This window comes from Symphalangus syndactylus, chromosome 10 (genome assembly GCF_028878055.3).
Source record: "Symphalangus syndactylus isolate Jambi chromosome 10, NHGRI_mSymSyn1-v2.1_pri, whole genome shotgun sequence".
In the NCBI taxonomy this organism is placed as follows: Eukaryota; Metazoa; Chordata; class Mammalia; order Primates; family Hylobatidae; genus Symphalangus; species Symphalangus syndactylus.
In genome coordinates this window covers 7527965-7551081 of record NC_072432.2, presented here as the reverse complement: position 1 = coordinate 7551081, position 23117 = coordinate 7527965, and the positions used below count along the sequence as shown (strand labels likewise).

At 39.4% G+C, this 23117-nt stretch overlaps 1 long non-coding RNA gene across 2 annotated transcripts; it reads left to right on the top strand.

Moving 5' to 3' along the window:
- Positions 1-5062: 5062 nt before the first annotated feature.
- LOC129491810 (uncharacterized) lies at positions 5063-22494 on the top strand. 2 transcript variants are annotated; one of them, XR_008660624.1, is made up of 5 exons: positions 5063-5144; positions 6678-6953; positions 8016-8102; positions 15270-15360; positions 22382-22494. It is a non-coding gene; the product is annotated as an uncharacterized lncRNA (long non-coding RNA). The 2 variants fall into 2 exon arrangements; XR_010113793.1 differs by lacking the exons at positions 15270-15360; positions 22382-22494 and having other exon boundaries at positions 5063-5260; positions 8016-8211.
- Positions 22495-23117: the final 623 nt, after the last annotated feature.

Below are 23117 nucleotides of genomic sequence, written 5' to 3'. Positions count from 1 at the left end.
AGGGAATGATGGTAGGTACACTTACCAACTTATGTAAAAGAATATTACCACATATTACACATATTCAAATGCATTGATATTTATAGGTAGAGGTAAGCACACATAATTCATACCTATTTGTGTTAATTAAGATATGTGCATACACAAAATTCCATTAATTAAATATCTATTGAGCACATACAGCAGAGATAAAATAATATTAAATCTTAATTTAACCTTCATACATTGAATGAGCAAGTTACTATTTTTATTAAGTAAAGACACTTTGGAGTTCAGAAAGTGGAAATAGATTGAATGTGTCTAATAGATCCTTCTTCCAAGTCCTCAGTACCATGGCAAAGGCATTTAAAAATAAGTATGCAAACCCACAAAGAGGTGACCATCAGGGGAGCAGAAAGCGATTAAACAATATTGTAATCTGTAAAGAAAACAGTAGAGTAGAAATTCATCTAACAGATCCAAACAGGCACCGCAAGCTCATGGTGAGGAAAGATGGAAAAAAATCTAATTTAAATGCAGATCCTCAGTCCTGGGCATGTTGGCTCACACCTGCAATCCAGGGACTTCGGAAGGCCAAGGTGGGTGGATCGCTTGAGCCCAGGAGTTCAAAACCAGCGTAGGCAACATGTCGAGACCCCGTCTCTACAAAAATTACAAAAAAAATAGCTGGGCGTGGTGACACGTGCCTTTGGTCCCAGCTACTTAGGAAGCTGAAGTGGGAGCATCACTTGAGCCTAAGAGGTCAGGCTGCAGTAAGCCATGCACCACTGCACTCCAGCTGGGGTGATAGAGTGAGACTGTCTCAGAAAACAAAACAAATAAATAAATACATAAATAAATAAATGCAGATTCTCAAAAGGTGCAGAGACCCCCAGTACTGTTGAAATTAGGGATGAAAAATAGGACTGCATCGAAGAGGTAGACCGTGAGGGTTAATTATGTGTCAGCTTGGCTGGGCCACAGGATATTTGGTCAAACGTTCATTATTCTGGAGGGTGGCTGTTTTTAGATGAAGTTAACATTTAAGTTGGCGGACCGAGTAAAGCATGTTGGCCTCCCTGATACAGGTGGGCCTCATCTAACCAGCGGAATACCTAAATATGAATAAAGGGCTGACATCTCCCCAATTCAAGGAGAACTCTTTTAACTGATGGCCTTTAAACTGGGACGTCAGCACTTTTCAGCCTTTGACTTGAACTGAAATACTGGATCTTATGTCTTGAGTTTGCCAGCCTTTGGACTAGAACAAAACCTTCAGCTCTCCTGGTCTTTGGGCCTTCAGACTCAGACTGGACCTAAATCATTGGCTCTCCTGGGTCTTCAAGTTGCTGACTGCAGATGACATGGTCTCCTTCATGGTCATGAGAGCCAATCCCTTATTACATACACACACTCACATGCATGCCTGCACACACACATCCTACTGCTTCTGCTTCTCTGGAGGACCCTGACTAGGACAAGGACATGGACTCTTCCTGTGAAGCTGTTCGGCCCTCAGATTGTTTTTGCCGTCTCCAGGTATCCAGCGGCTGCACCTGTTCTGTTTCACTCCAACATACTCAAGTTGACTGTGAGAGGGAGTCATGGAGGTTCTCAGACAGGGAGAAGCCACCGTGGCTGAGGGCATGGCTGCCATTTTGCAAATGAGAAGCAGACCAACCTCTGCACACCAGATGCTGGCTGCTAGTGGTCTTTCCAGAGCTAGTCCCAGAGCACAGTTAGATGAATTCCTACTTTTCAGACAAAGATGAGATGACACGTTTATGAAAAATCTCAACTGCCCAAGAGAAAAAATAAAGACATGACATTGTGTCCTCCACAGCAAACAATCCATCTAATGACCAAGCTCAATGTTCAGAAAACCCATCTCTGGCTCAGAACTTCCAAATAGCAGCTTATTTCATCCTTTTTATGTATAAATAAAGAATTATGGATGTCCTGATGCCTGAGGAAAGTCTATGATGTGAAATAGAAAGTTTATACAAATCAGAAAACCAGTAAACAGCTTAAAGGAGGAAGAAAAAAAGCCGGGATCCAGGTATGGTGTGTGCCTGTGGTCCCATCTGTTCAGGAGACTGAGGAGGGAGGATTGCATGAGCCCAGGAGGTCGAGGCTACAGTGATCCGTGGTCATGCCACTGCACTTCAGCCTGGGCAACTAGAGAGAGAGAGAGAATGTCAAGCATATTATCATAAGATTCTCAGAAAGACAACAGAAGTTACTCTACACATGAGGTAAGAATAGGGTGTGACTCATAAGGACATGCTTCTAAGAATTACAGGGAACCTCAATTAAAAACTCAGAAGACATAGGCAGGGCATGGCAGCTCACGCCTGTAATCCCAGCCATGACTGGGAGGCCGAGGTGGGCGGATCATGACGTCAGGAGATCCAGACCATCCTGGCTAACATGGTGAAATGCCATCTCCACTAAAAATACAAAAATTAGCCAGGCGTGGTGGTGGGCGCCTATAGTCCCAGCTGTTTGGGAGGCTGAGGCAGGAGAATGGCATGAACCAGGGAGGCTGAGCTTGCGGTGAGCCAAGAGCGCCACTGCACTCCAGCCTTGGCGACAGAGCTAGACTCTGTCTCAAAAAAAAAAAAAACTTGGAAGACACAGTTAGGAAATTCTCCCAGAAGACAGAGCAAAAACACAGGAACACAGGGAGAGGGGACAAGGACTAATCCTAAAAGTCTTACCACAGTAATAACAGGAGTCTCAGAAAGAAAAAAAATAAGAGAGAAGATGGGAAGGAGGGATTCAATTAAGTCCAAAAAGAAGAGGTTCTTACCTCAGAAAATAGGGATTAGAATACCTTAGATTCCTCAAAAACAACACTAGAGATTAGAAGACATTGAAGAAATGATTTCATAACACTGAAGAAAAATTACTTCTAAGTTACAATTCAGACAAACTCCTAGTCAAATGAGAAGATACGGTGAAGACACTACGGTTATTAATGAATTAAAAATAAAAAAAAATCCCCATACATCTATTACCAGAATCTACCTGAGGATGTGCTTCACAGAAATGAAGGCATAAATCAAGAAAAAAGAGTATATATATATATGTAAGGTATAGGGAAAACAGAAGATTCTCACAGGAAGGAGAAGAGAGGAAACCCAAGATGGCGGTGCAGGGGATTTGAAAATGGCTACCATAGGCAACAGGCAGACGGTGATCAGTCCAAACTGGAGTAAGTATGGAAATTATTGGCCGTGAACAGTGCAGAAACCTGTATCCTAACTGTGCTTCCTCCCTAGACAACTGAGAGTCATGATGAAAACAAATAGGACCATTATTTCAATCTCAGAATTCTTCTGTTGGACTGTGCCTATGAATTTCAGTGGTTACCATGAAACTTGGGGTTATTTTTTAATCAACTTTGTGGCAAAAACATTCTGATCTCTGTAGAATATAGAAGAAAACAAAGGGATGTTAAGATAAAAGAAACTGTCTCGTACAGATATATATGTCTATATATGCATACAATATTTATGACAGGATAGGATAATCTGTTAGCATTAATTGTATTACAAAGGAAAATTAGATGGCTGAAGAAATACTTTATAAAATAGATTGATATTTTCACTATTTTATTTCTTTTGAATTTTTCACCATGTACACATTTTATTTAAATTTAATAAAAAACAAATTTTTTCTGAAAACATTAATGAAAAATGAAAATACCACTTGAGCCAGCAACTTGACTTCTAGATATTTGTCTTATATATTTACACATATATCAATCATCTACATAGAAATATTTTTATATAAGAATTTTCATTGCAACATTGTGCTAGAAAAATATTGAAAATAAAACAAATGCAGACAATCAAGAGACTAATAAAGAAATAAATAGATAATAGAGAGAAAAAGAGATGAGATAAACGGATGGATGAATAGATGGATGATTAGATTGATGTATGGATGGATTGATGGATGGATGGATAGATGACTGATAGAGATAGGTAGATAGATGATAGACAGATAAATAGATAAATGCAGGCAGGCAGACAGCTACAAATTCTTCAGTGGCAAAAATGTGAAGAAAAAAGTTATCAACACAGAACTTTTTTTTTTCTTTTTCTTTCTTTTTTTTTTCTTTATTTTTTGAGATAGAGTCTCACTCTGTCACCCAGGCTTGAGTGCAGTGGCATGATCGTGGCTCACTGCAACCTCTACCTCCCATGTTCAAGCAATTCTCCTGCGTCAGCCTCCCGAGTAGCTGGGATTACAGGTGCCCTCTACCCCGCCCAACATCAGGTGACCCTCCCCCACACCTCGGCATCCCTAAGTGATGAGATTACAGGACTGAGCCACTGTGCCCAGCCAACGTAGAACATTTTCTGATGTGCATTGTTAAATGAACCAAAAGCAAAGTTAAAGTATAATATGCTACCATTTGTGTGAAGACATAAGAAAAATACTAACTTTTCATGTTTTGTTAGATGTGCATAAAATACAAAGCATGTGGAAGAATATGAGGTAGTTAAAAACATCAATTTTATCTGGAGAAGAGACTTCCTGGCAGGGGGACACGTGTTCTCATGAGGATTTTCAGTGCATATTTATTTGTATCTTTTATATTTTAAACATGTGGATATATAACTCATTCAAACATTAATGCTTCATTAGAAAAGGTCAAGGAAAATACTGGATGTGAGAAGCAAATGAGAAACCATGTGGAGATATGTGACCCAAGAAAGAACAAATCATATAGAGAATTTTTCATGATAGCTTTATAAACGAAAGTGTTGCAGTGCTATTTAAGGCAATCTTGATCGATAAATGTTGTTCTGGAAGAATATAGATGAAAATTGTTTGAAATGCTTGTTCCCTGGTGCCATAAAGAAATAGTACTTGAACATAAATTTAATTTCCTCAGCAAGCCCATTTTTATACTTTCTGCAGAAAGGGAACACTCGCCAGCAGTTTTGCCACGAGAGTACACTCAACAAAGGAGACAGGGTCAGTTATAACCTGACGCATCCACCCTACTGCTGTGTCCGGTTTCCATTGGCTGGAACGGGACCTCACGTTTGTATTTGTCTCGATTGGTTAGCAACTTAGAACTTTTTAAAAGAGGCAAAGGCAGAGGAGAACAAAGGAAGGAGGAAGTAACTGGTGGAATGCTGAGAAAGGTAAAAACACCTTCAAATAAGGAAGAGGAACAGGCTATGACCTAATGCTTGCTTGAACCAGTATAAGCATGCCAGGGCAAATATTTAGGCTAAATTTTGGAAGCTAAGAACATAAAGTACATTGATTTCTTTATTACAGCTAGCAGATATTTAAGAATGTTAGCACAGGTGTTTGAATAAATTTTGCTTCTAAGAGAAGTTATTATTTATTCCTAATTAGATGGGGAGGAAAGTCTTTGAAGAGGAACCTCTACTTTACTTTTTACAAAATGAAAGGGAGAAGGTGGTCAAGATTAAAACTTTCAGGCAAAGAAAAAAACCTGAATAAATATATGGATATAGAGAACCTATGGACCATGTCCCAGGATGATTGGGGCATGGGAAATATGTAGGACATCATTAAAAATAAGGCTGATACTCCTGTTGCAAAGTTGGTGTTGAGTGCAGGAATGGCACAGTGTCAGAACAGCACTGTACAGAAGAATGATCTATGCATAAATGAAAATCTTTTAGACTAAAGGGGAGCCTAATTATCATTTTAGAAATTTAATTGTTTGCAAATCATTCACCATTTTGTGTAGTATTTTGAGATACTGTTGATTTTACATAAAGTCTTGCTGGAATATTATGGATGTCCATTTTCTTGATTAATTGGTTTCTATTATGTTTATTTTACCTTACGTTTCTTCATCATAAAATTATGGCTAATTAGAGTTGGTTGACTTTCTGCATGAATTGTCACTTGTGTGCATGTTTGTGTGAATGAGATAAAAATTAGAAAACACTATTAATTTTGTGGTCAAGCCTTTGGGAGTTGGTGGCAGAAACCGTGTGCACGAAGTGCTCATCTGCTCCCAGACATCTTCCACTTCTCTTGGTCATTGTTTTAAAATGTACAATTAGTCATGGCCTGTGGGCAGTGGGAAAAGTTGACCAAATTGCATAAACAATATTTTTAATAATCAAAAGTCTTTTGAAAATGTTAGAAATCCAGTTAATATCTACAGTGTTGAATCCATGGAAAATCATATCTACAATCAAAACAATGTGTTAAGCAACGTGAACATATTTATTAATGATGTGAAATAGGCAGTGTATTTTAGCTTTTCCAGAGTACTTTCTAAGACAATCCCCAACTGAGCAACATTTAATGTGTTGATTATCAGCTATGTTGCAAGGTGCTGGGCTATGGAATACATACATACATACATACATACATACATACATACATACATACGAAGTATCTCCTACCTTTAAGGAGGGCAGTATAGTAAGAAAGATATATTTATAGACAATTAATGATAATGTATTTTGAAGTATTGTATTACAGATATGCAGAAAATTATTGGGATCTGGTATTTACGCTAAAACTTAAGAAAGTTTTGGACTCTTTTGAAATGTGCAGAAGGGCACACACAAGCCAAGACCAAAGTAAAAATCTAGAAATGATTTGAGGATGTTCATACCCACTCCCCCCTGTATTTTCATGTCTATTTATTTGACATCATATTAAAAAACGTTCCCAAATTTCAGCATTTCATTGTGCGGCATCATCATGCATGCTCTGTAAGAGGAGAGTAAGATCAATACTCCTACTTGTAAATGAAAGAGAAGAAAACAAAAACAAGCAAATTCCTTCTAAGGTGTGAGGAACATGAGTAAACAGAGAAATCACCTAAGGAGAAAACAGCAAGCAGATTTGAAACTGTGGCCACCAACGACCCGAGGGAGCACAAAACCCAGCCCGCTTGCCAGGGAGGCTGGCAGAGCCTACACCCACTCTGGTGCCCTGGTCGGTTACATTCTGCTGTATGTTATTCCTGCATTTAGCTCATTCTATCAAAAGCCCAAGCTCTCAATGCCCGCAAAATGAGCCAGCAACAGGATTATTCTCATAGAAAATGGACCATTGACGGCTCAGTCGTTAAAGCCAATTCAGACGAATCATGTCTTCTTCCAAGCGCCCAACTATCCCTAATGTGTAACTAATAAATATTTGTGAAATAACTTATTACTGAAAATTAGGTTTTAGTAATTTGCAGTTATCAAAATAAATTCAGTTTGAACAAATGGAATATCAGACCATAAAAATTCATAGGATGTACGGAAGAAAATAGTAAGAAAGGCAGATTTCTCATAAATATTATAAGTTTTGTGATGGTTCTACTCTTATAATTCTGAAAATATGTAAGCAAACATCTTAAATATCAGTGAAAAAAAACATGCCCTTTTAGATATATTAGAGAACAATTCAAGGAGAAAAAAAATCACCAATTCAATGGTGAATTTGAATGGTGAATATTATCACCATTCAAAAAAACAGGGTATCATTAATATACAACCACGATCCTATTAATATCTACTAATTGTGGGAAAACATGATTGGAAATGGAAACAAAAAATGCAATATGAGATTGGTGGGAAATTTATGTCTTACCATAGGAAAAAAAAGGTGAACGCAAATTATGTCTTTCTTTCGGGATGTACACTTCTCCCGCTTACGACCAATTAGTGAATAAGGTCCACAAGGATTATGTGAATCCTGGGCAGGTCTTGAGCTACTCAGCATTGAACAGCATTCGAGGCCACTGCAGTGGAGCCACTCTCATCAGTAACAGGCATATTCTCCCCGGGTCTTCATCCTAATACGAGCAAGTGAGAATCTTGTCAGCATGTGGTTTTTCTGCCCTTTCCTGGCAGTTGTCAGATTTGTACTTATGTAGCAGCCAGGAGTACATTATTGTTTCCAAGGAAAGGAAATGGCACATCTCTTTGACACTGCAAGATCTGACCCACTGCTTTAATTAGCATTTTTACAGGAAATAATCTGAAATGACAACCAGTCTTTCCTACTTCCTTTCTGCATTTCAGTTTTGAAGCAGCGTTCAAAATCAGTTGTGGATCAAGTCAAGGTGAACTCTGAAACAATACTTTAAATACCCCTGGATGATTTTGAAGGTATTTGTAAGTGAGAATAATTCATTCTGTTTTAAAGCATAGAATTAAGTTTCCCCAAATGCAACATGTGAGTTAAAAGAATCACACCCTTTTTTAAAAAAAAAAAAACGTTGATGGCGTCCAGCCAGAAACTACCTGCTCATAATTTGCTGAAATCTACATAGCTCATCATTTCACGTTGTAAACTCCATTGCACATAGAACACATAGTTAAGACAGAGGAGCCTGCTAAATGCACATATTTGCCATTGGGCTGGTCCTGGTCTTTAAATGTGGCACATCCATACCACAGAAGAGAAGGTCAAACTGCTTTGAATTTGAGAGACTCAATCCTTTATTTCCATCAGACTTCCAGAAAAACAGTGACCGGAAATGGCAGAGGGGTTCCTCAATCCTTGTAGACAAAATATGAACAACCAGGCTTCTCTCCCTTCCAATGGAACGTAAATGGAAAAAAAGCAAACCACAGCCGCCTACATTTAGGAGAAGCTTTTATTTATCTCATTATCAAGATCCTTTTAATTTGCTAAGAGTTTCTGATGGCAAACAAATACCTCTTACCCCCCACTTCCGAGAATGCAGGAACAGATGAAAGGAAAGTGTAATGGTTTTGATCTCATTAGGACATCGGCATTAGTGGGGCAGCAATTATAAAAGTAATTGACTCTGCTTCACCCGGTGTCGGGAGGGAGTCATTCTGAAGACCCATCGTGCTCCGAGGTTGGGCTGTCATCCTTCATCTTCTGCTGTGTGCCCATGTGTTAGGTTTTCATCCCTCAAAGGCATTCAGTCTTTCTCTGGGACTCAAAGTGTAGCATAAGAAATATCTTGGAGTGTTGGTTACTGCTGCCTGGGATTGACTGTTCAGATACAGCTCCATCAGGGAAACCAAATATGTTGCTGCCACCCTGACATTTTTGTGTTTTTCTACCTGATCATCTGTATAGGACAAGGGAATTTCTTCTCTGTGGTAACCTGTCATGAATTAATGATGCCAGCATACCCAGTAAAGTTTTTAATGTGCAGTATGGGTTAATTCATAAGACGTGGTCTGACTCAGGTTTGTTTATACAAAAATGTGCTCTGTCCACACCAACATGGCACATGTATACATATGTAACAAACCTGCACATTGTACACATGTACCCTAGAACTTAAAGTATATAAAAAAAACAACTAGTTATTGGGCACTATGCTCTCTACCTGGGGTTGTACCGCAACTCTCAGCATCACACAATATACCCATGTAACAACCTGCACATGTACCCTCAGAATCTAAAATAAAAGTTGAAATTATTTAAAAAAGTGCTCTGTCTATATGACCCATGTTTTTCAGTAACCTTTAATTTTAGAATAGTTTTAAATTCACAGAAAATGTTTAAGATACTCCAGAGGGTTCCCATGCACTCTGTATCCAGTTTGTGTTATTGATAATGTGTTATTAGGGTATATTTGCCACTAGGGAACCATTATGGATGTGTTCATCTTTACTAAAGCTCATATTGTATTCTTGTTTCCTCATTTTTGTCCCCCATGTCACCTCTCTGTCTCGGGATCCCTGAAGGACACTGGGTGACTTTGAGCTGACATGTCTCCGAGGCTGTTCTTGGCTATCACAGATTCTCAGACTTTCCTTCTTTTGATGACATTGACAGTTTTGGGGGAGACTGATCAGGTGCTTGGTGGATTGTCACTCAAATGGAGCTTTTCTAACGTCTTTCTCATAACTAGGCGGGAGCTAAAGACATTTGGGAGGAAGACCACAGAGGCAAAGCCTGTTCTCATCACGGCACATCAAGGGCAATACTAAAGAGACTTAGCGTTGTTGGGGTTGATCTTGATCCCGGCCTCAGGTTGTGTTTGTCACGTTTCTCCACTTAAAGTGGTTCTTTTTCTTTCTCTTTCTCCTTGTCCCCCTTTTGCTGTTTAAAAGTAAGTCGATGTGAGAATCTCACACTTCAGGAATGGAAAGTTGTCCTCTGTCTCCTTGAGGGTGAAATATCTTTGGGAACTACTTAGAATTCTTTTGTATGGGAGATCTATTTTTCAATCAATAAATAGAGACCTATAAATTGATCTTGTTTATTTATTTATATGATCAATCATTTACCTGTATCACTGTGGACTTGTGAATACTGATGTTAGACTTTGGGTTATATTCCAATATGATTTTATTTATTTTGTTGTTCAAATTTTCCAGATTTGACCACTGAGAGCTTTTATGCTGGGGCCCGTGTCCCTCTGATATAATCTCATTGTTGTTTTGTGTCTGGAAATTTTTTTGTTTTGTTTTGTTTTGGGGGTACACACTACTTTTTGGCACTACAAGGTGCTCCAGGCTCATGTGGTTTGTTCCCTGCCCCTGTCCTAGGGTCAGCCACTTCTCTAAGGATCCTGGTTTCTTTTATTGGAGAACAGTATTCAAATCCACGATTATAGCTGGGCGCTGTGGCTCATGCCTGTAATCCCAGCACTTTGGGAGGCCAAGGCAGGTGGATCACTTGAGGCCTGGAGTTTGAGATCAGCCTGGCCAACATGGCAAGACCCTGTCTCTACTAAAAATACAAAAATTAGCCTGGTGTGGTGGTGCACATCTTTGGGCCAAGCTACTTGGAAGACGGAGGTTGCAGTGAGCCAAGATTGCACCCCTGCACTCCATCCTATGCAACAGAGTGAGACCCTGTCTCGAAAAAAGAAAAAAAAAAGAGAAATGTGTTAAAAAAAATTCATGATCAGGGTTCCAGTTGTGCTCCTTGTTACTGGAGCATTCTCAGCCTGCAGCACAAGAAAATGTATGTGTATGTTCTAATCCATATACCTAGAAATAACTCCAAATATTTTATATGCATCCATTTGTATCTATATTAAAGAAAATATGAGCCTCCTGCTGTCCGCATTCCAACCCATTGCCCATGAACTCTTTGACAGATGAGAAAGGAGGAGACAGAAGAATTAAGTGGGCTGCTCCAGCTTCTGCATTGATTAGTTTTCAACTCTAAACTCCTTCTCAATGTTCTCGGCCTCTGCTGCCAGTTTCATCTCCACCACATCACGGTGTGTACTCAACATGCCAAGTCCAGGTGGGCATGAAAGTGGACGACCCTCGTCTGCTCTAGGGAGGCCCAAAGGCTGAGAGGTGCACTTTGACCAAAGCTTTTGCAGTCTCAGTGTATCATCCTATGGATTATGCATGGATTTCAGGATACAAGAAGAGCGAGTTTCCAGTGGAGAAGCCTGGCAGACAATGGCACGATCAGATACCTGAAGTCCACATCACCAGGGTGGGGGACTCCAGCCATGAACACCCCCCTGAGCAGGAGACTAGGGGTTCACCCCACCACAGCAGACTTCCTGCCACAAATATCCGATTGTAAAGCAACAACAGAAAAACCTAAATGGAAGGATGCCTTATAAAGTCACACATGCACTCCAAACGGGTCACAGCCCAGAAAGAGAAGGAAGGAGGAGAGGAGGCAGGGCCACACCAGCCTGAGCCAGAGGGCACCACAAACCAGGAAAACTTTCCATAAAGTGTGGTACGGGGACCATGGGTGGGGTGTGATAAGGAGCTGTGATTTACATAATAATATTCAATCGAAGTGAACATGCTTTATTTTGATGATGCTTTGGTTTATAAAAGAGAGTATCTTTTATTTTATTAATGGAATAAAGAGGAAACATGCCTCCAACTTAACATCAAATAACTCAGACAAAAAATCATCTATATGTATATATATATATATATATATATATATATATAAAATCAAATATATTAGTCACATGTGTGTATGTGTGTGTGTGTGTGTGTGTGTGTGTGTATGATGAGAGGGGAGAGATAGAGATAGATGATAGATAGATGATAGATAGATAGATAGATAGAGCAGAGATGGAGAGAGAACAAGTGAGGAAAAATATAAAAATTGATGGATTTGGGTAAAATACATGCTCTAGTTCCTTTTGGTATTCTCAGACTTTCCATCTATGTTTGAAACCCTAAAAATGTAAATCAAAGTTAATAACAAATTATATTGGAGGAAATCAAATTGAGCACACAACCAGTGTGTCAAGCTCTGGGACTTCCATCCCCAAAATGGCCCCATTTCCTAATTTGCACAAAAGCTTTTGGAGCCCAGGGATTGCTCTGTGCTTTGCTCTGAGGCTCGTGGAATTAATCCATTCATTAAATAAATGATCATGAGCTCTTGTAACATGCCAGGCCTTTTTCCAAGCTCTCGGCATAGAACAGTGAACAGCATTGACAAGGTTCCTGCTTCTATTGGAGTTTACATTCCAGCAGACAGTGACAGAAATCAATCACATAGAGGAATATTTATAGAGTTTCTAACGGTAATGATTTCTTAAAAGAAAAATATACTATGGCAAGGAGATAGACAATAGGTGCAAAAAATTCAATTTTTGTGTGTGTGATAGATAAGGAACACTCACTGATAAAATCATGGTAAAAATACAGATTGTGAGCAAAATATGAAGACTTGTGGGGCAAGAGTATCCCAGGCAGAGGAAAGACAGAGAGAGTAAGCATGCTTGCTTTGTGTTAAGGTGAAGGAAGGAAGGAAGGAAGGAAGGAAGGAAGGAAGGAAGGGGAAAGGGAGGGGAGGGGAGGGAGGAAGGAAAGGAAGGAAGGAAAAGAAGGAAGGAAGGAAGGGATGATTGAAGGAAGGAGGAAGGTAAGGAAGGAAGGAAGGAAGGGAAAGGAAGGAGGGAGGAAGGAAGGAAAGAAGGAAAGGAGGGAGGGAAGGGAGGAAGAGAGGGAGGAAAAGAGGAAGGAAAAGAGGGAGGGAGGGAGGGATGGAGAAAGGAAGGAAGAAAGGAGAGAAGAAGAGAGGAAAGGAGGATTGAAGGAAGGAGGAAGCGAAGTGAGGGAGGGAAGGAAGGAGGGGAGGGAGGGAGGAAGGAAGGAAGGAAGGAAGGAAAGTAAGGGAAGGAAGGAAGGAAGGAAGGAAGGAAGGAAGGAAGGAAGGAAGGAAGCAAGGAAAGGAAGAGGAGTGGGAAGAAAAGCAGAGGGCAGGGACTGCGGGAACCTCGTGTGAATCACCCAGGGCAGAGGACTCCATCCTTTGTTCTGTATTTGCATCTCCCGAGGAGCTTTTAAAAATATCAGTGTCCAAGTGCCATGACTCGGGGTTCTGATTGAATTCATTCGTGCTTGGTAATTAGCATCTATATTTTTCACAGGCTTCCCTAGACTGATTCTAGTTTGTGACTGGGGTGAGATTCATGAATCACTGCCACTTAGGCTGTAGTATTTCATTTTTATTCTGCTTCTGATGGGAACCTCCAGATTTGGAGCTGAGGAATGACATAGTCTGACTTGCCTTTAAAAGCACCCTAGAGAGAACTGACTGGGGAATAAGGTTAGAGGTTAGGACAGTGTGGCAGTCAGAGAGGCTGGGTGCTGGTTTGAACTGGGTGGTTCCTGCAGCAGTCATGAGAATGGTTAGGGATCTGGCTGCCTTCTTACCACAGAGTCGCTCAGCTATGGACTCGGTGGACCGGAGGCTTTTCTTCCCGCCAAGTCTGTTTGTTGAATCCTAATCCCCGATGTGATGGCATTTTGGAGATGGGGACTTTGGGGGGTAATGAGGATTAGATGAGTTCGTGATTGCAGAAAACTCAAGGGATTGGTGCCTTCATGAAAAGATGCCCCAAAGAGTTCTCTCCCCTGTTCTGCCATGTGAGGGACACGGAGAAAGTGCCATCCATGGACCAAGAAGCCGGCCCTGCACGGACCCTGAATCCACCTGCATCTTGATCTTGGACCTCCAGCCTCCAGAGCTGTGAACAATAGACCCCTGCCGTTGTAGCTTCCTGTCTGCGATACTCGGTTCTAGCATCTCAATAGACCAAGACACGCTCCAATTTGCCAATGTTTGAAGCAGGGTATGTGAGAAAAAGAACATGAACCCTCGCCATTCTCTGAACAACAACGTTTTTGCCATTTGCTAAGACACAAGAGAGCAAGGGAGAAGAGAGTTGGTGTCTGGGATCAATACTTTAGTTTTGGACATAGTAAATTTAAAAGATCCAAGTCAGAAGTCAACTAGCCCAGGGGAATGAAGAAAACTGAGCCCATTAGTCTAGAAAATTAATATTTACACATGATTCATTCAAAGAACTAAGAAGGCTCGTGCTGACTCTTACTTCTCCTGAAATTGCATTTTCACTCATAAAATAAAGGCAGTTTATGAAATAAGACATATTATTAATTTCTTCAACTTTTTTGTAATTTGTAATATATGTGATGCATCATAAACTTTCATTTCAGTATAAAAATATGTTTCTGTATTATTTTCTTTGAATAGCAACAAAACGACAGAAAACAAGTCTCTAAGATAATTATTTGGGAATTGTATTTAAAGACTAACTTTTGAAGAAGCGGAGATCTGACTCATAAGTTGTTTTCTATACAGCATCGCATTAAAGCCTCAGGACTGCCTTAAAAAGACAGGTTTGGAACTTGCTGACCTCTGGCAAGCGCTCTGCAATCCGTACCGTGCTCAATTCTTTCACCGAATTCTGGCACCAGAGGAGCCCCTGTCAGAGCAGAAGGTCTGGGTCATTGCTGACCGACCAACAGCCAGGGCGTGGTTGAGGTAGCTGATTTGCAGGTTCCACAAGGACCCTGCTTTATGGCATCTGTAGTCTCTGCCCATCCAGTTCCAAGACCAACTTCACCAAAGTCTGAAAGCAGAGTTTTGATGAAATTGTATTAACCGAAACCCAAAGTGAATTCAATTTTAATGTCCTTTTTTCAGAATAAATATTCTGACGTATTCTTCAGTAGCACAAATTGAAGTTTTGAAACAAAGAAACAGGAAAACCACCAGCGTGTTCTGAGTAAGGACAGCTTTGACCCAACTTATCTCATCAGAAAAGTAGACATCAGTGACTCGGCGGTCTCGTCAGAAAGCTGTCACTCAAATTCACTGGCACTCCTGCCATTTTGCCCAATACTGAGGGGTCCGCACGGTTCATGTCACCTCATGAACTAACAACAATTTAATACTGAAGAATACGAGGAAATAATGTTCACATGATATCAAATTATAGCCACAGGTTCAAGTATTCACTGAAATGTCTTAATCTGTTCCTAAGATTTGGGTTAATTCCAGTTTATTACTGGTTTGCTTATTCCATCATCTGTTAGCTCCCTGCAGCATTTTTTAGAAGGTACCAAATAAGAAAAATGTGGATGAAGATGGAGAAAGCATACAAAACTTTTACACACTGGTTTGAAGGTAATACTATTTATTTTGTTTGTTGGTAAACACCTTAATCTAGTTCACTAGCCACTAATGGGCTGCAGAAATAGATTGGTGCAAAAGTCATTGCGGTTTTGGCCTTTTTTTTTTTTTTTTTTTTTTTTGACAGAGTCTCACTCTGTCACCTAGGCTGGAGTGCAGTGGCATGATCTCAGCTCACTGCAAGCTCTGCCTCCTGGGTTCACGCCATTGTCCTGCCTCAGCCTCCCAAGTAGCTGGGACTACAGGTGCCCGCCATCATGCCCGGCTAATTTTTTTTTTTTTTTTGTATTTTTAATAGAGATGGGGTTTCACCGTGTTAGCCAGGATCGTCTCGATCTCCTGACCTCGTGATCCTCTCGCCTCAGCCTCCCAAAGTGCTGGGATGACAGGCGTGAGCCACCACACCCAGCCGGCCATTACTTTTAATGGCAAAAACTGCAATGACTTTTGCACCAATCTAATACATTAGAAATAGCCATTTCTGAAAGCTAAACATGTAGGTTTCACAGAACAGACACTCTGTGACATGTGGCATTAGGTAGCATGTGCTTTGCTTACCAGCTTGTCTTACCAAGCAGATGAGGTGACCTGGTGCAGACATCTGCAGACTGGCTTCAGGACTAGGCAAAACACCTAATGTCTTGAAGCCTCAGTTTCTAGATTCTTACCTGCAAAATGAAAAAGAAGCATAGTATGGGAATCACAGATTTTGTATGAATTACATGGAGAAACGTGAAGTGCTTAGCAAAATATCTAACGTAAGTTTCCAGTATATTTTAATATACTCATAAATCATCTCACAAAAATTGATATGCATGTTACCTTTACAAGTATGGAATAGTGGCTTAGGGAAGTAAATTGAGTTATTTAAAGTCCAACATGTAGAAGATGACACCTAAAATCCAATCGAGGTCTATGCACCTGCACAGCCTCTGTTCTCTACACCATACGTCAGTGGTTCTCATGAGCATCCAAGGATTCCACCCAAGAATGTTTGAAATAGCCTGCAAGTTCCAATGGTAATCTGGTATATAGTTTCTTTCATAAAAAGAAAGAGTATTTACTTTTGCTTTGATATTTTTTGCTAAAAAAAGTTTTCCCTGTAGTTTTAATTATAAGTTAATATATGTGAGAGAATAATTTAACATCAAAAAATTCAAACATCTCAGTGCTGCAGGCAGTACTTCTTAAGATACTCTCTGAATATTTTGATAATATTGGAAGCAAATATACCATATTAGAATTGATTTTTAAGCATTGGAAATTGACCCACATTGCAGCCTGTTGCAAAGAACAGGTACAAATACCTGGATAGTTGGTGGTCTGCACCCAGCATCAGAGCACCCTGGTCAACTGCACTCTTGGACGTGAAGTACACACAGATGCCAATCCGTGCCATATCTGCAGCTCTCTGCCTGGCCAAGCTGCGACCACCTTCATCCTTGCAAGTCTGGCATTTCCCAGTGTTTTTAAAGCAATTATTACAGCCCTCGACAAATACAGGATCTGCTGGCCAAGGAACTTCATTTCTAAAACTCACACTCAAACTCAACCAACATAACCTTGAAGGCACTAGGCCGTGTTTTGGAATCCCAGAATAAAGACATTAACTTGGCAGAAACAGAGAGACACATTTGTGGCCAGGGGTGCTAGAATAAAGCAAGCTGACTCTGACTTCTGGGTTCCTTGCAGCCAAAAAGGGATTTCAAAAAAGCCTTCTCTTATAACTCCATGTTCAAAATTGTCTTTGAAAATCAAGGCAACAGCACCAAGACTTCAATCTATTCCTTTTTAAAACCTAAAATGCAATTATTGCCCATTGTGCTATTTTCAAGCAGGTGATAAAATATCTGGATACTCAACATGCTCACAAACCCCAAACTGATTATCCTGCTACATTTTTTTCCAAATAATATGCAACAGGCATAAATTTCATGTTGAAAATTTCATTTAACAGCGTTTCAACTTATTTTACTAATTTGTGTTGACTTAGAAGAACACGTGATAGTTGTGATCCTTGGCGACCTTGGTATACCACGGTTTCATCACCGAGTTAAAATATTTGTAATAATTTAAAAAACATTTCAGAAGCAATGTTCTAGGATACATTTTAATCTTGGTTACACTTTCTCTCTTTTTTTATTTTATTTTTTTTTTTTTGAGACAGAGTCTTGCTCTGTTGCCCACGTTGGAGTGCAGTGACGTGATCTCAGCTCACTGCAAACTCCACCTCCCGGGTTCAAGCGATTTTCCTGCCTCAGCCTTCTGAGGAGCTGGGATTACAGGTATGCAGCACCACGCTCAGCTAATTTTAATATTTTTAGTAGAGACAGGGTTTCACCATGTTGGCCAGGCTGGTCTAGACCGCCTGACCTCAAGTGATATACCCACCCCAGCCTCCCAAAGTGCTGGGATTACAGGCGTCAGCCACTGTGCCCAGCTGCATTTTACTTTTGATTTTGCTGCAAAATGTAGTGAATCTTTGAGATTTTTAATCTAAGCAGTTGGCCTACAAATGTAGAGCTACATCTTTCAAATGCCTGAAAAGACAGTGTTTTATTTTTTTTCGCTTTTCATCAGTTCAGCTGTTATAATCTCTGTGTTCACTATTAACATTTCTGTTTTAAAAGCCAGATCTGGAGGATTTTCATGACTAATTTAGATCTGTCACTGGATCTTACATGGAATAGTTGTGCAATCCTCGCCGAGCTGCTACTGGCAGCTGTCTTTGGAACAATGTACAAATGGAAACTGCTTAAAACAATAGCCTGAAGCAATTACATGCCAATAACTGCTCAGAGACTACCACACCTGCTTTCCATCCATCCTTATTAACAAGCCTAATTCAAAATCAGAATTGATAGGAAGCAAACTAACCATTACCAGCTGGTACATGCAGATGTCTAAACAAATGTCATTGAGGTGGGAAACCTGGATTTACTATAACCTGTAAATATGTACGTTGCAGGTTCAGAACTTTTTTTGCTCTATCATGTTGGAGCCAAGATGATTTTATGTTCAACATGCAAGAGTCTACTTTCTTCTGGAGTGAGAGAAGGAACATTTATAAAGCAAATTGATCTGTGCAAATCAAGGCTTTTCCTATTTCAGGAACTTTTCTGTATTCCTGATCCAGTCTCTAGAGATAAACAATTTTTAGCATCCCATCTTTGATAGGGGTACAGGAACAAACCAATTTAGTGTGTAAGAACAGCGTTAATGACACCCATGATCTTCCCAGCTGTGAGGAATGGCGCTCATTATCTGCAGAAATAATGGCATATGTGAGTATTAAGGCTGTGTTAAAAATACTCACAAACATATCTATCATTCACGTTTCAATGTTTTCTCAACTGAGAACAGCCTTCAAAGAGAGACAGAAGGGCGTGCTATCAAAGAGTCCTCCTTTGCAGCTCACAATTGGGTTTTTGCCAGGGCAAGCCGTTGTGCATTTCTTGAAGTCAGGTTCTCTGCTCAACAGAAGGTGTGCTGAATAATGTTACAGGCTCTGTTCCCAGGAGACATGGAAGGTGAGAACCATCGAGAGGAAAGGGCAGAGGATCGAATGAAAGCGCATGGGTCAACCACAAACCTTTCCATTCTTTACAAATTGGAAATCTTTTAAAAAATACTTTTAATATGTTAGACACTTTTTTTATGAGAGGAGTCATTTTGTTCTTATTCCATATGGTTTCAGAAGTGAAGGATCACCAATATTAGAAACTGTGTGCATTGTGTGGGTGCACCTGCAACTGCATAGTTTTTATTCGGTGTAGAACAAGACACAAAATCTTGCTCCAAAAGTCTTTAAACCATCAGAATGATGATACCAGGTTATGGTGATTATACAGATAGCCTACTATAATTAGTTAATTCTTTAAATGTATATTTTACAGGAAAAGTAAAAACACAAAACAACAGTATTTAGAAGTGAAGAAAGTTATTGACCAAAACGCTCACGGGGGAAAAAAACCAGAAATGTTAACAATGCAAGGACTAAGAGAAGCTGAGAATATTGCTTTTCTTCCTGATGGCTTACGTTTGAGGAACTGCCTCTTCTGGGAAGCCTTCCCTGGTTGCCTCATTTAAGAGCAAACTTCTTCTCCTCACCATCACTATTTCTCTTGTTCTGTTTAATTTCCTCCCTCATCCTCATCACTTTGATAAGTGTTTCTTTTGTTTACAGCTGGTTGATGATGAGTCTTTCCCACTAGAAGATAAACAACATGATCCAAAAAAATCGCCTTTCTAACACTACATCCCTAGAGGCTAAAGGAAAACCTGAAAACAGCCATTCAGCAAAATTAGGAAGAAAAACCAATACAACCCCCAAATGCTTTTACAAACTCATTGCTATCAATCAATGGATCATGTTTTGCACATATTAACAAACAAAAAAAGGACAGAATCCTTTTTCCCGCTATGATACATTTTTCACTTTTTAAATGCTGTAAATCTCATGCCAATTAGTTTTAGTGCACGTCGTTGATCAAGGGTTAAATTGAAACTGTGGCTTCTCCAGGGTTTTCTGCTATTTTTTGGAGAAAAGCAATTTCAACATTCTGATGAGGGCTTTGCCATGCAAATTTGAGAACCTTTTAGCAACATTGATTACTGCTTTTTGCTTAAATCTGGACATGCAATTATTATCATTTAAACCATTTCAACAGAGAGAATTATCACATTGTCAAATCCATTATTTTTATAAACTATGAGTAATTGTTAATTAGTATACTACCATAACAAAAATTATTGATATATAATTTTTCAAAAATCTCAAATATTGCCAAATTGTACTGTAGCTAAACAGAAAAGTGTTTAGTTCCATACATTTCACAGTAATACCGTTTGACTAAATCATTTAGAACTCTTTAAAACTGAGATCAGTAAGGACATCAGTAACAAATGGCGAAAAGTACTACAAATATTAAGTTGACTTTGATATTGTTATTTGATATGTTTTGGCTGTGTCCCCACCCAAATCTCATCTTAAATTGTAGCTCCCACAATTCCCACATGTCACAGGGGGGACCCAGTGGGAGGCAACTGAATCATGGGGGTGGATCTTTCCTGTGCCGTTCTCATGATTGTGAATAAGTCTCATGAGATCTGATGGTTTTATAAAGAGAAGTTCCCCTGCACAGGCTCTCTTGCCTGCAACCATGTAAGACTTCCCTTGCTCTTCCACCATGATTGTGAGGCCTCCCCAGCCCTGTGGAACTGTGAGTCAATTAAACCTCTTTCCTTTATAAATTACCCAGTCTCTGGTATTTCTTTATTAGTGGTGTGAGAACAGACTAATACCATTAAATCCCTTAAAGTGATTCACCTACTTTTTTATAGTAATAAAAATGATGCTGATCATTATGACAATAACTAACACCACATGTGTCAGGGTCTCTTCCAAGCACTACCTGTTGCTGTGTATTTTTTGACACAAAGTTGGCTGTATACATGTGTTGAGGTATGCTTGTGGGTGCAATTGGTTTGTGATTATTAGCCAAGATCAAATCTGTGAGTCATTTGTTCTAGGGTACCTGACTTAATAAGGCCTTCCAAGGCACAGTGTTGTAGAATATTCTTTAATATTTTCCTCTACAGTGTTTATGGTATTCACTAATGACCCTGAAATTTACTTTGAACATTGTATTTAGCGAGGTCTCCCATTCTTGCCTAAACGGAGACCCACAATCTTTTCTGAATCACCCATCTTGTCCCCAGCTGATTAGAATCACCACCTTATTAAGTCTCATTTCCATTTATATACAAAGGTTGTATCACTAGTCTCTTCTGCAAATATGACCGAAAAATAGAAATAAGCAGAAAGATGGGTGTGGTGAGGATAAAAGGGCAGAAGACAAGAAAGAGAGGGGAGAAAGGGAATGGAAAAGAGGAGGTGAAGGATGTAAATTTAATGGGAGTTTATTCTCAGCCAGAATGTTTTCCAAGGGAAACAGAATTTCAAATAGTTAGGGGTCTTCCTCCATTCTAACTGAGATCAGCAATTGAATAAGATTATTTTTCCCTGATTTGATATATGACATATGGTTCTAATAGGGAAAATCTTAGATTTATAGTCAGAATATCCTAGTTCAAAATTTGGCCTTGCTCATTTGCAGAGCTTTAGTGAGAATCAGGTGATGTACAGTATGAGGCCATTTCTATATGTGCATTAGCAGAAATTGTATATTTTAGTTTTAAAGGTGATCAAATATATTGATATCATTGTCCTTTAAAAAGTAGCTAAGGACTAATATATATATATATATATATATGTATATGAGTATATTTGAAAAACACTAACGAGTCAAACATATCTATTTTAAATTCTGTATGACTGGGCCTCATGACCCTTGCTAAGGCACTAAGACTGCTCCATTGGGGGATATATTGGTAATTCGAAGCAAAATTAAACCAAACTCTGCACAAAAGACAGAAAGTGCCACATGAGACTCCCTTCCTGGCACAGTTGAGCAGGTGCTTAAAAGCTTCAGGATTTGTGAGAGATTAACCACTAAGAGCTATCATCAGTTAGTAATGAACAATAAATGTTAAAAACAGAAACCTTAGTCCAAAATGTGGGTTCAAATTTACATTTAAACTCATTCTAGAATATAAAATAATCCTATCCTATAACTGATGTATATTATTCTCTCTAAATTATTTATATTTTGCTCACAAACCGTCCATATTCATAAATATCATGTTTGGATTGATTTATTTTTGTCTTTATACAGCCTGCTCATCAAGCTCCCAGGCTTTTAATTAATCTGGATTTGGGGTATAAATTCTTTGTGCCTTGATTAATACCAGAGAGGTTTTATTTAATTAAAGAGACAGACTGGTGAAAGACATTTTAATCAAAAATTTCATATGCATACAGTACGTCTGTATTTAATACTTGGAAAGGGGGAAAAAAACCCTGATTTATTGTATTTATTTTTTAAATGTTTGAATAAAGCAATAGTTGTATTTCCTGTGATGAAACCCTTTATGTTCCTCCTTCATCTTAAAGCTGTCACCCCGCCGAACATAAAGAACAGGACAAGAGCAGTGCAGGCATTGACGGCTTTCTCCATTCAGAGCCTTCGCGCATCCCAAATTAATAAACACATCAAAATGTGCGAATACTTCCTTAAGTTTTCTTAGTTCCGATCGACCTGTTTAGGCCTCTTGCGGGTGTTGTTTTTCACAAAATGTGGGTGAGGAAGTGCAACTCAATCCTAAAATTTAAGGGGTTCATCATGGTTTTGAATGCGTGATTTTATGCTGTTGAAAATGGGCAGCCTGTTAAAATCAGTATTTCATTCACAGACATCTTGATGAAAAAGTTTTCTGTCATTGCATTGAAATCCAATCGTTGTTTTAGAGCATGATTTAAATAACATTTTCTTCATCAAGATACCGTGTAGAGCCGCAGGGCTCATTGCATATCAGTCTGGAGGGCTGGTTGGCTGAGCATAGTACTGGGACTAGCAGCTCAGAACATGTTAGAAATGCAGATTCTTGATCTCTATTCCAGACCTGCACACTCGAAACTCCAGGGAGGAGACCCAGCACTCTGTGTTTTAACAAACCTTCTGGATGATTCTCACGCATACCAGCACAGAGGCTTAACACATACAAAAAGCCCTAACAGGTGTTTTCTTGAAATGCTTCTCCAACCATAACCGATGGGTGGAAACAAGGCGTGTGTTCAAGAAATAGAAGATGAGAACCACCGATTTCACCAATTTCACAAGGACTGAGAT